The sequence below is a fragment of the Solanum pennellii genome, chromosome 3 (genome assembly GCF_001406875.1).
Source record: "Solanum pennellii chromosome 3, SPENNV200".
NCBI classification, from domain to species: domain Eukaryota; kingdom Viridiplantae; phylum Streptophyta; class Magnoliopsida; order Solanales; family Solanaceae; genus Solanum; species Solanum pennellii.
This window is the reverse complement of record NC_028639.1, coordinates 50,772,735-50,784,785: the sequence shown is the minus strand read 5'-3', so window position 1 is coordinate 50,784,785 and position 12,051 is coordinate 50,772,735. Positions and strand designations below refer to the sequence as shown.

Genomic DNA, 12,051 nt, shown 5'->3' with positions numbered 1-12,051 from the left:
AAGGTATAGGATGGTCCTAAAATGTGAGGTAAAACTTTGTACCATCACTTAGGCTCATATTGATGGTTGTCGATTAGAGAATCTACCACAGAAGTTAAGTCACTTTTTATATAAGTAAAGTTAATTTTGTTATTGTTTTAGTTGTTTTATAAAGCTTTATGTACATCACATGTGTTTTAATTGTTTTAGGTTGAGTTGAGTTGTTCATAAGTTGAGAAGAGTCAGGGTAAGTGTTCTTTTTCGCAATCTCTTTCAAACCTATGTTTGTTAGCATTTCAACTCACATACTCATACATTCAGTTGGTCTGCATCGTATTATGATGCAAACACAAGTACCCAAGATCAAGATCCAGCGCCCCGTTGATCCAACTTGAGCATTCAGAGTCTGTTGGTGAGCCCTGCCTTCTGGAGGACTCTTTTATTTTTCTTTCTATTTTATTTATTAGGATGGTGTGGAATTTGTCCTAACATCCATCTTAGTTGTTTAGAGGCTTCATAAACAGTAAGATGTTAGTCATTTGAGTCTTTTCATTATCATCTCTTATTGTTAAGACTTGGGTTGCCACTTTTGGCCAAGTTGAATGTTTAATCTTTAAAACATTCTCAGTTATTATACTTTTCAATTCAGTTAATTTCATTGATCTTTATAGATATGGATGTTGTCTTCTGCTAAGTTAAGTAAGTCAGGACAAGGGTTTTCTTGGGGCCAACAATGGTATTCGAGTGACATCCGGAGTGTAGGCTTGGGGCGTGACAAACATGGTATCAGAGCCCATAGTTCAAGATTCCTAAGGAGTTTATGAAGATGTGTTTGTAGAGTCCTAGTTATCGGTGTAAAGTGCGCCATATCTATAATTAGGAGGCTGCGACATTTAGGAAATTATTCACTTCTTTCATATTCATTTTGTGCGTTAGAGTTTGATCTCTAAAAAGTTTCACTCTAATTCGTGCTTGCACTATTTTCAGGTAATCATGCATCCACGAAGGGCAGTAAGAGTTACCCAATGCACCTGAAGTGCAACCTCAAGGGAAAGTTACAAATTCTGAGTTTCGTGAGGTTATAAGGATGCTCAGTCAAGTTGCGACCAACCAAGTTGGGCATCATAGAGGAGATCGACAAGAAGAGGCTGACACTTCGAAGATTTGTGAGTTCTTGAGGATAAATCCTCCAAGTTTCTCTGGTTTGAGCACTACAGAGGATCCGGAGATATTCACTGAGGAATTGAAAAGATATTCGATGTGATGCATGTTGCTGACAATGAACGAGTTGAGCTAGATGCGTATCAATTGAAAAATATTTCTAGGACTTGTTTAGACCAAGAAAAGAAAGGAAGAGTTGAGGGTGCACCGCCTGCAAGTTGGTCCTGTTTTGAGGAAGCTTTCTTGGGGCGATTCTTTCCCCGAGAATTGAAAGAGGCCAAGGTACGTAAGTTCCAAACACTTAAGCAAGAGTCTCTAAGTTGCATTAGTATGGGTTGAAGTTCATCCAACTATATCGTTATGCTCCAGAGATGGTTAAGGACATGAGGAGTAGAATGAGTTTGTTTGTTGTTGGGTTAAGATGACTATCAAGCAAAATGGGTCAGGCAGCAATGCTTATTGGAGATATAAGCATTTCACATTTGATGGTTTATGTGTAGCAGGTTGAGCAAGAGAAGTTGAGAGACACGGAGGAGTTCTGAAATAAGAAAGCAACTATAGGGAATGAGTTTGGGCATCAAAAGGTTAATGTGAATCGTTCGTCTTTTCAAAAGAAAAAGGGACATGCACCATCATATGTTAGTGCACATGCACCCAGGAACAAAGGTGAGCATCATGGCCAAAATTCGCAAAACTTCAGAGCTAGGCCAGCACAGTCTCAAGGTAGTGTGGCACAAGGAGGTAGTTAGGATCCTCTATGTGCTAGGTGTGGTATACACCACTCAGGTAAGTATCGTGAAGGGAAGATAGCTTGCTACAAGTGCGGTCAAAAGGGTCACTTCATGAAAGAGTGTCTTAAGAATAAGAAGGGTGGTGGAAATTCGAGAAATAGAGTCCAATCTTTGTCAGTTGCTCCACCAGTCAGGGCTACACCTAGAGGATCTACATTTGGTACGGCAGGAGGAGCGAACCGCCTCTATGTGATCACTAGTATCCAAGAGAAAGAGAACTCTCCAAATGTTGTCACTGGTATGATTAAAGTCTTTACTTTTGATGTTTATGATTTACTAGACCCGGGAGCAAGTTTATCTTTTGTAACCCCTTATGTTGCAAATAAGTCTGATGTGATCCCTGAGAACTTTTGTGAACCCTTCTGTATTTCTACACCTGTTGGGGAGTCTATTCTAGCTGAGCGAGTAAACCGTGATTGTGTCATTTCCATCAATCACAAAGACACTATGGTTGATTTATTTGAGTTATACATGGTAGATTTCGATGTCATTCTAGGTATGGTATGCATCAATAGATTGTAGAACTCGAGTTGTCAAGTTTCAGATACCTAATGAGCTAGTCATTGAATGGGGTAGTAGTTCAGCAGTGCCTAAGGGTAATTTCATTTCGTACCTTAAAGCAAGAAAGTTAGTTTGAAAGGGTTGTATATATTACTTAGTCCAAGTTAATGACTCAAGTGTTGAGGTATCTCCCATTCAGTCAGTCACTATAGTAAAAGAGTTTCCACAAGTATTTCCTGATGATCTACCCAGAGTGGAGAAATAGACTTTGGCATAAACATCATTCTGGATACTCGACCTATCTCTATTTCTCCATATAGAATGGCACCAGCAGAGTTGAAAGAGTTGAAAGAATAGTTAAATGATATGTTACATAAGGGCTTCATTCGACCAAGTGTCTCACCTTGGGGCGCTCCGGTCTTGTTTGTGAGAAAGAAAGATGGTTTCCTTAGGATGTGTATAGACTACCATTAGTTGAATAAGGTTACCATCAAGAATAAATATCCCCTTCCTAGAATTGATGATCTTTTCGATTAGCTTCAGGGTGCTTCCTGTTTCTCAAAAATTGACCTCAGATCAGGCTACCATCAGTTGAGAGTAAGGGAATGTGATATTCCAAAGACAACATTTAGAACCCGATATGGTCATTATGAGTTCTTAGTCATGTCATTTTGGTTGACTAATGCACCAGCAACGTTCACGAAACTTATGAATAGAGTCTTCAAACCTTATTTAAATATGTTTCTTATCGTCTTCAATGATGATATACTAATCTATTTAAGGAATGAATAAGATTATGCTAGTCATCTTAGAATAGTTCTATAGACTTTGAAAGATAGAGAGTTATATGCCAAGTTCTCTAAGTGTGAGTTTTGTTTGTGGCGTTCTTGAGCCATATAGTTTCCGGTGATGGTATTAGAGTAGATACTCAGAAAATTGAGGTAGTGCAAAATTGGCCTAGACCCACTGATATTAAGAGTTTCTTGGGTTTGACTGGCTATTACAGAAGGTTTTTAGAGGGTTTCTCATCGATTTTGTCCCCTTTCACGAAGTTGACTCAGAACATAGTGAAGTTTCAATGGTTTGAATCTTGTGAAAAGAAACTTTCAAGAATTGAAGAAGAGGTCAACTATTGCCCAGTTTTGACTTATCGGAAGGTACACAAGGTTTTGTGGTGTATTGTGATGCATTTAGAGTTGGTTTGGGTTGTTTCTTAATGAAGAATGGTAAGGTTATAGATTATGCCTCCAGACAGTTGAAGGTTCATGAGAATAACTACCCAACTAATGACTTAGAATTGGCTGCTTTAGTATTCTCTTCAAAGATATGGATTGATTATTTGTATGGTGTTCATGTTGATATATTCATTAATCATGAGAGCTTCAATCTATGTTCACCCAGAAAGAGCTTAACCTTAAATAGAGGAGGTGGTTGGAATTACTCAAGGATTATGACATGAGTATATTTTTACCACCTAGGTAAGGCTAATGTGGTTGCTGATGCTTTAACCAGGTTGTCTATGGGCAGCACCACCCATGTTGAGGAAGGAAAGAGAGAGTAAGCAAAGGATGTGCATAGACTTGTTTGCCTGGGAGTAGATTTATGGATTCCACAGAAGGAGGAATAGTAGTGAGAATGGAGATGAATCATCCTTAGCTTCAGAAGTGAAGGAAAAGCAAGACCAAGATCCCATTTTGCTTTAATTGAAGGAAAATGTTCATGAGCAAAGAGTATTAGCTTTTGAACAAGGGGAGGTGAAGTTTTGATATATCAAGGTAGATTGTGTGTGCCAATGGTGGATGGACTCCAAGAGAGGATAATGGAGGAAGATCATAGCTCCAGATATTCCATTCCTCCGGGTTAAAAAAATGTATCGTGATTTGAGAGAATTATATTGGTGGAATGGTATGAAGAAGGGAATTGCTGAATTTGTCACTAAGTGCCCAAATTGCCAACAAGTGAATGTAGAGCACCAATGTCTGGTGGTTTGGCTAAGAATATAAAACTTTCGGAATGGAAGTGGGAGATGATTAATATGGATTTATCACAGGTTTACCAAGGTCTCGTAGACAGTATGATTCTATTTGGGTGATTGTCGACTAGATGACAAAATCAGCCCAATTTTTGGTGGTAAAGACTACCCATTAAGAAAAGGATTATGCCAGGTTATATATTCAGGAGGTGGTAAGATTTCATGGGGGTTCAAGTCTCCATTATTTCATATAGAGGTGCACAATTCTGAAAATCTTTTCAGAAAAGTTTGGGTTCAAAGGTTAACTTGAGTACTGCCTTTCATCCTCAGACATATGGGCAAGCAGAGCGTACCATTCAGACATTAGAAGATATGTTGAGGTCTTGTGTGATCGATTTCCTGGAAATTGGGATTATCAACTACCTCTCATTAAGTTTTCTTACAACAACATTTATCACTCTAGCATCCAAATGGTTTCATATTAAGCTCTTTATGGGAGAAGATGCAAATCTCTTATTGGATGGTTTGAAGTTGGTGAAGCAGGGTCGATAGGACCTAATTTAGTTTACTGTCATACTCAGCGAGTACACTCCAGATGCGACCGGAGGCAGCGTCCTCTCAGAGGACTCAGACAAGACTCTTAGCGTTCGTCATAACATGTCATCAGTTAAAATTTGCGAAAAAATAAAAACTTATAACAATATGTGAAGTATACTTAGACTTCATATTTAACATTCATATTAGCATACAATATTCTAAAAATTAGTCTAACATGTATAAAACCATCTATAGAATACGAATCTGGACTTAGCCAATAAATAGTCAATATGCCATATAGGCCTTAATACAAAAGAATCCAAACAACATAAATCGAAATAGAATATTCTTAAAACTAATAAAGTCTTCATAAGCTAGAGTATGAAAAGATAGCATTCCCGAACATGAGGAACTACCAACACTTGGAGAATGAGTTCCAAGCTTATTCAATCGACCTTGTTAATCTTCAACGGCCGGACCCTACATTTGTAGTAATATAAAGTAATGGGGTTAGTACGCCACATGTACTAAGTACAGGTATATGCACTTAACATTTAAGGACATGCATTAAAAGGATCATTTATCATTTCTTTAGAAAGCATGCTAAGTCATATGAACGTCTTCAATGCACATACAATAGAATATATACCAGTTAAGGATTTCATCAACATAAAGCATGATCATAATAAAGACATATTATCATAGAGTCATGTTAACATTTTATATTCAATAGATCATATAAACATAACATAAAAAACATTTACCAATGATCCCATCCCCAACCTACAAGTGCAATGGTCATGTGAAGCCCCATAACCCCACACAACGAAGTAGATAAGATAGGAGAACATAAGTAAAGCTTTGATTCATGTAACTTGTAACATAAGTAGTCATCATCTCAAAAAGCAATATAGACCAATAACATGTTCATTAACGTAACCAACTTCATATTAGAGTAACAACATGTATCATAATCATCATAGCTTTCATGTTATCATATTACATAAGAACAATCTCCTAGGACTTCCCTTTGAATCAACTTATGCAATGTCTGGGTAGAGTCTCATACCCCTACCTATACTAAGTAGACTCCACAAGTCAACTTAGTCAATGTCCATTTACTTGTCTTTCGTTTTACATGGGGGAACATTTGCCTTAACCGACATAGACCATATGAGCTAAACATGGAATCCGGTGTCATAAAACTCCACACTGAATGAAGGTGATCTATCGGACAAAGTAGAACCAAACATGACATAGCTTTCTAGGTGGATCCACTAGCTAGTATCATATGGTAGAAAGATAGTTCAAGAACTAGGAGATGTATTAGAGACCCATAGTTCCACATTACATGGCAGCCTCTATCTCATGAGAATCATTGTGAACCTACCTTCCAACTAAGGAAGGGACACCTCTCATATCTAGTTCATCGGTGCATAGCTTAAGTCCCTTTCTTGAACAACCTTTAAGTTGTCTTTTATCATAAACCTATCTAGGTCATAGGAGATTAACTCCTTGTAAAAACATGATCATGATCTCTTTAGGGTTAGATGAGAATTTCCTTTCATCATAGCTCCTTGTATGTGAGATTAACATAACATATTCACCTTGTGTAAAGCATACAAGAGGATATCATAAACATGCATTTTCGTATTCTTATCATGATCTCACATTTAACATGTTCATAGCCCAACATATATTCATAGCAGCATCATGCATACAATATTAGCATATCATCATCATTCATAGTCTAACATAAACATCATAGAGAAATCACACTTTTAGATGATTTACCTCTTGCTTACAAGTACCTTATTCAAGAACTTACGTTCAATTTTTCAATAATCATAACAATAACTTGGTGAAATACTCAATAGCATAGTCAATACCAAATGTTCGATTCATATACAAGATCAATTCATAATGTAGGATAAGGGAACGGGTCATTAAAGAGTTCATTCAAGTTTTAGTTCCAATCCCAATGTTTACATGTAATCAACTAGTAGATACAACCCAATCAAGACTATTATTTAGGGAGAGATCATGTATCACACGAGATTCTAACATTATTTAATAAAATACTCAACAATTCATGTGAAATCAACCATATAAAACCATTATTTTTCATTGAAAGTCATAAATCTGGAGTTAGGAAGCAAACCCATTTCGTAGAGTAAAAACCCTAGAAATTTAAAGTTTAAATTCTTGAAAACCATCTTTGAAAGGACCTCTTGGAGAGGAATCCCATGAGTGAAAACCCCATACCTTATAGACGAATAATCCATGAAATTTTATTGAAAACCTGGAAGCCTTCGTCTTTTTCCTTAAGCTCTTCTTGTTCTTCAATGGAGTTTGGAAAAGATAGTGTTTCTTGATATAGATGGGTAATTGCGTTTGAATCAGATTTATACGTGTAAAAAGTGGTCTAAAACTTATCTAGTTTCAATATATAGTCGTCCTATAAAATACCCAAAAGACCCTTAACTTAAATGGGAATTTTTATGAAGTTAAATTACCAAAAATACGACTTTAACGAATCTGGGAAGTGGCTGCGCGTCGCGGGCCAATTCCCATTATTTTTCTGAATTTTTGGGTTGAGGCAGTGAGGTGCGTGTCATCCTCACATCGCGAGGCTGCCCCTCAATTCTTGAGGAAGTAGCCTGCGCGTAGGCTGTGCGTCGCACACCTCATGCCCAATCTTGTTCATGCAGGCTGCTTTGGTAGCCTGCCTACCCATGTTGGGGTCCTCCCGAATGACCATTAGAGTGGTCCTTGGGGTGTCGTTACCGGATGTTTGGACCCTTTGTACTGAATACTACCTATCCAAGGTCTCTTTACAAGCTTTGGACTTCCTTTGACACTTCGAAACCTTCACCAAACATAGGGACGTCAACTAGTTCAAATCAGCTAGTTTTTGGATGTCAAGGTCTTTTTTGTCATTTTGGCTCTTACCTTTTCTAGATGAACTTATTTCACTAATATAGATCTGGAAACACAAACGATATTATATAGGTTAATCTCTATTCTAAGTCATGGAATTTCAAGAGTATTACATTATCCCCCACCCCCTCTTAGGAACATTCGTCCCCGAATGACACTAAAATCTTTTGAAGGGTAGGAATAGACTCAATACTACAAGCCCAACCAGCAACAACATAAAATAATAATGAATCACAGCTCATAGGAGTACTTCACAACTCCTTTCAACACATACCATAACATTACACATAACACTTAATTCATGATGCACACATAAGAGAGCTTAACATTTCATAACACATAGTGAGGAATTTCCATCTCAACATCAACATGAGCTCAAAATACATCAAGAGTTACCATGCTATCATTTTTCTTAAAACAACAACAAGACAGCGAAATCTCAAGAAGACACATGCATAGATATATCAAGTAAGTGCAAGAATAGAGTATGAAAGTTTTTTCTTAAGTCAAATTGGTATGACTTACCCTAATATGCACCTATTTAGAAAACAAGTCAATTTCATGATTATCCATTAATTTCTTTACTAAGAGGAATGTTTGGCCTTAAGGAGTAAAAAGATGAGGGTAGCGGGACTTCATGTCGGCTTCAGCCATCCATGTTGCACCCTCGACAAGATGGTTCCTCCATAGAAATTTTACAGAGTCAACCTCCTTGTTTCTCAACTTCTTGACTTGGCTATCTAGGATCTCAACCGGAACTTCTTCATAAGAGAGGTTCTCATCCACCCCTAAACCTTCAATAGGCAGAATGGATACCAAAGCGCCTATGCATTTCTTGAGCATAGAAACATGAAACACAGGATGAATCGAAGATAGTTCACTAAGTAGTTTCAACTCACAGGCAACCTTTCCAATTCGTTGTAATACCTCATAAGGACCAACATACCGGGGACTTAACTTCCATTTTTTACCGAATCTCATGACCCCTTTCATAGGTGAAATATTCAAATAGACATGATTACTTATTTCAAACACAAGGTCTCTTCTTCTATTGTCGGCATAAGAATTTTGCTGACTATAGGTTGTCTTTAATAAATCTCTTATGGTTCAAACTTTCTTTATAGCCTCATAGATAATCTCTGGACCAAGGAGTGAGGACTCACCAACCTCAAACCATCCAATCGGAGACCTACATATTCTACCATAAAGAGCTTCAAAAGGTTCCGTGGAGATTCTCGAATGATAGCTATTGTTGTAAGAGAACTCCATCAAAGGTAGATGATCATCCCAAATTCTCTTGAAATCAATAACACAGGATCTTAACATTTCTTCAAGGGTCTGAATGGTACGTTCCGCTTGACCATGTGTCTAAGGATGAAAAGTGGTACTAAGTTTCACTTGAGTACCTAAACCCTTTTGAAAGCCTTACAAAAACGAGAAGTGAATTGCGCAACTCTATCCGAAATAAAGACTCACAATATCTTTAATGTAGATTCTTGGATAATCTTCGATAGTATATATCTTAATAGGAATAAAATGGGAATATTTGGTCAACCTATCCACAATAACCCTTATAGAATCATTTTGCCTCTAGGTTCAAGGCAACCCAACAAAAAAATCCATATTGATGGCTTCCCACTTCCAAGTAGAGACATCCATGATTTGGGATAAACCACCCGATATAAGATGCTCAGCTGTAACTTGTTGGCAGTTGGAACACTTAACAACAAACTCTGCTATGTCCCTTTTGTAACCATCCCACCTATAGATCTCTCTATGGTCATGATACATTTTGGTGGCACCCAGATGTATAGAATAGAGAGAACCATGAGCTTCTTCTTGAATTCGATTTCTCAAATCCTCAACATCGGGTACGCATAATCTCCCTTGGTACCTAAGAATACCATACCCCCCCTCGGGAGAATAACTCATTGAGCTTACTAAGTATTGATTCCTTTAAATCCATCAATAGTGGATCAAGATGCTGCTTAGATTTCACCTCCACCACTAATAATGAGTCAGAGTTATGATGGACGATGAAACCACCATTTGGAGAATCTTCTAACCACACACCTAATCGACCCAACCTATGAACATCTTTCACAAGTTCATTCTTCTCTTCTTTCACATGAGACACACTACCCATAGTCATACGACACAAAGCATCCACAACCACATTAGCCTTTCCAGAGTGGTAAAGGACACTCATGTCGTAATCCTTCAAGAATTCCAACCATTTTCTCTGTCGGAGATTTAACTCCTTTTGTGTAAACACATATTGAAGACTTTTATGAAGCTAACTCAAGGTCATGAGTTGGATAATTCTTCTCATGAACTTTGAGTTGCCTAGAAGCATAAGATATTACCTTACCATGCTGCATGAGGACACATCCCAAGCCCACTCGGGAAGGATCACAATATACTACAACGCCTTCATTTCCCTCCGGTGAGGTCAACACTGGAGTGGAGGTAAGCTTATCTTTCAATTCTTGAAAACCTTTTTCATAAGCTTCCGACCAATCAAACTTCACCTTCTTTTGGGTCAAAGTTGTTAAGGAGAAGCAATGGACGAAAATCCATCAACAAACCTTCTATAATACCCGGCTAGACCCAAAAAACTTTTTGTGTCTGTGGGAGTCAAAGGTCTAGGACAATTTTTGACTGCATCCGTCTTCTTCGAATCAACATTCACACCATCACCAAAGATAATATGGCCAAGAAAAGCAACTGACCTCAACAAAAATTCACACTTACTACATTTGGCGTAGAGCTGGTGTTCTTTAAGGATTTGCAAGGCCAACCTAAAGTGACTCTCATGCTCATTTTCACTCTTGGAGTATATCAAAATATCATCAATGACCATAATCATAAATGAATCGAGGTAATATCGGAAAACTCTATTAATTAGGTCCATAAATGTCGTCGTGTTATTTGTAAACCCAAAAGACATAACTAAAAATTCACAGTTACCATATCTAGTTCGGAAAGCTGTTTTGGGAATATCTTCACCTCTAACTCTAAATTGGTGATACCCCGACCTTAAGTTAATCTTGGAAAAGTAGCTAGCACCTTGGAGTTGATCAAATAGATCATTAATACGAGGGAGAGGATACTTGTTCTTTATGGTGACCTTATTAAGTTGACGATAATCAATGCACATTCTAAGAGACCCATCCTTCTTCTTAACAAAGAAGACCGGAGCACCCCATGGAGAAAAACTACGTTGAATGAAACCCTTGTCTAGTAAATCTTTAAGTTGGAGCTTCAACTCTTTCAATTCAGTCGGAGCCATCCTATATGGAGGAATTGAAATGGGATCCATATCCGGAGAAACTCCTGGAAGGTCATTAGGAAAAACCTCAAAGAATTCCCTCACCACTGGGACAGACTCAATAGAAGGAGTTTCATGTAAAAGGTCCTTAACCCTCACAACATGGTATAGACAAACCTTGGCTATCATCTTACAAGACTTCAAGCAAAAAATGATTTGATCCCTTGGCATAAAATTTCCCCCCTTCTACTTTAGAATGGGTTCATTTTGGAGTTGAAACTTCACTACCCTTGTTTTACAATCTATGGAAGCAAAACATGCATGAAGCCAATCCATACCAAAGATGATATCAAAGTCAAACATGTCAATTTCTACCAAATCAACAAGAGTAACGCTATTGGGCAGCATCACAGGACATTTCCTATAGACTCTTTTTGCAACCAAAGAGTCACCCATTGGGGTACAAATAGAAAAGGGTTCAATCAAAACATCGGGAAGTGCGTCAAACTTTCAAGCTACCAAAGGTATAAAAAATAAAGAGTAGAACCTGGATCAAGTAATACATAAACATTATTAGAGAAAACTTGTAACATACTCGTCACAACATCGGGAGAGTTCTCTTGTTCATCCCTAGTCTTGAGTGCATAGAAATGGTTCCTTTTTGGAGCTTCAGAACTTGGACCGCTTGGTTGAGATTGGACATTCCCATTGCCTTGGCTTCTCACATTAGGAAAGTCTTTTACCATATGGCCACCCTTGCCACAACCATAGCAAACTATTAGTCCCAACAAGACATTCACCAACATGTTTCTTACCATAGTTACCACAAGTTTGTCTCTCTTTTGGTGGATCAACATTTATCCCCTTTTGAGGTTTAGGATTAGAACCTCTATTATTGC

At 37.8% G+C, this 12,051-nt stretch overlaps 1 pseudogene; it reads left to right on the top strand.

Moving 5' to 3' along the window:
* The first annotated feature begins 1,511 nt into the window (after positions 1 to 1,511).
* LOC107013418 overlaps positions 1,512 to 12,051 on the top strand; it is a 34,077-nt pseudogene continuing 23,537 nt past the window's right edge.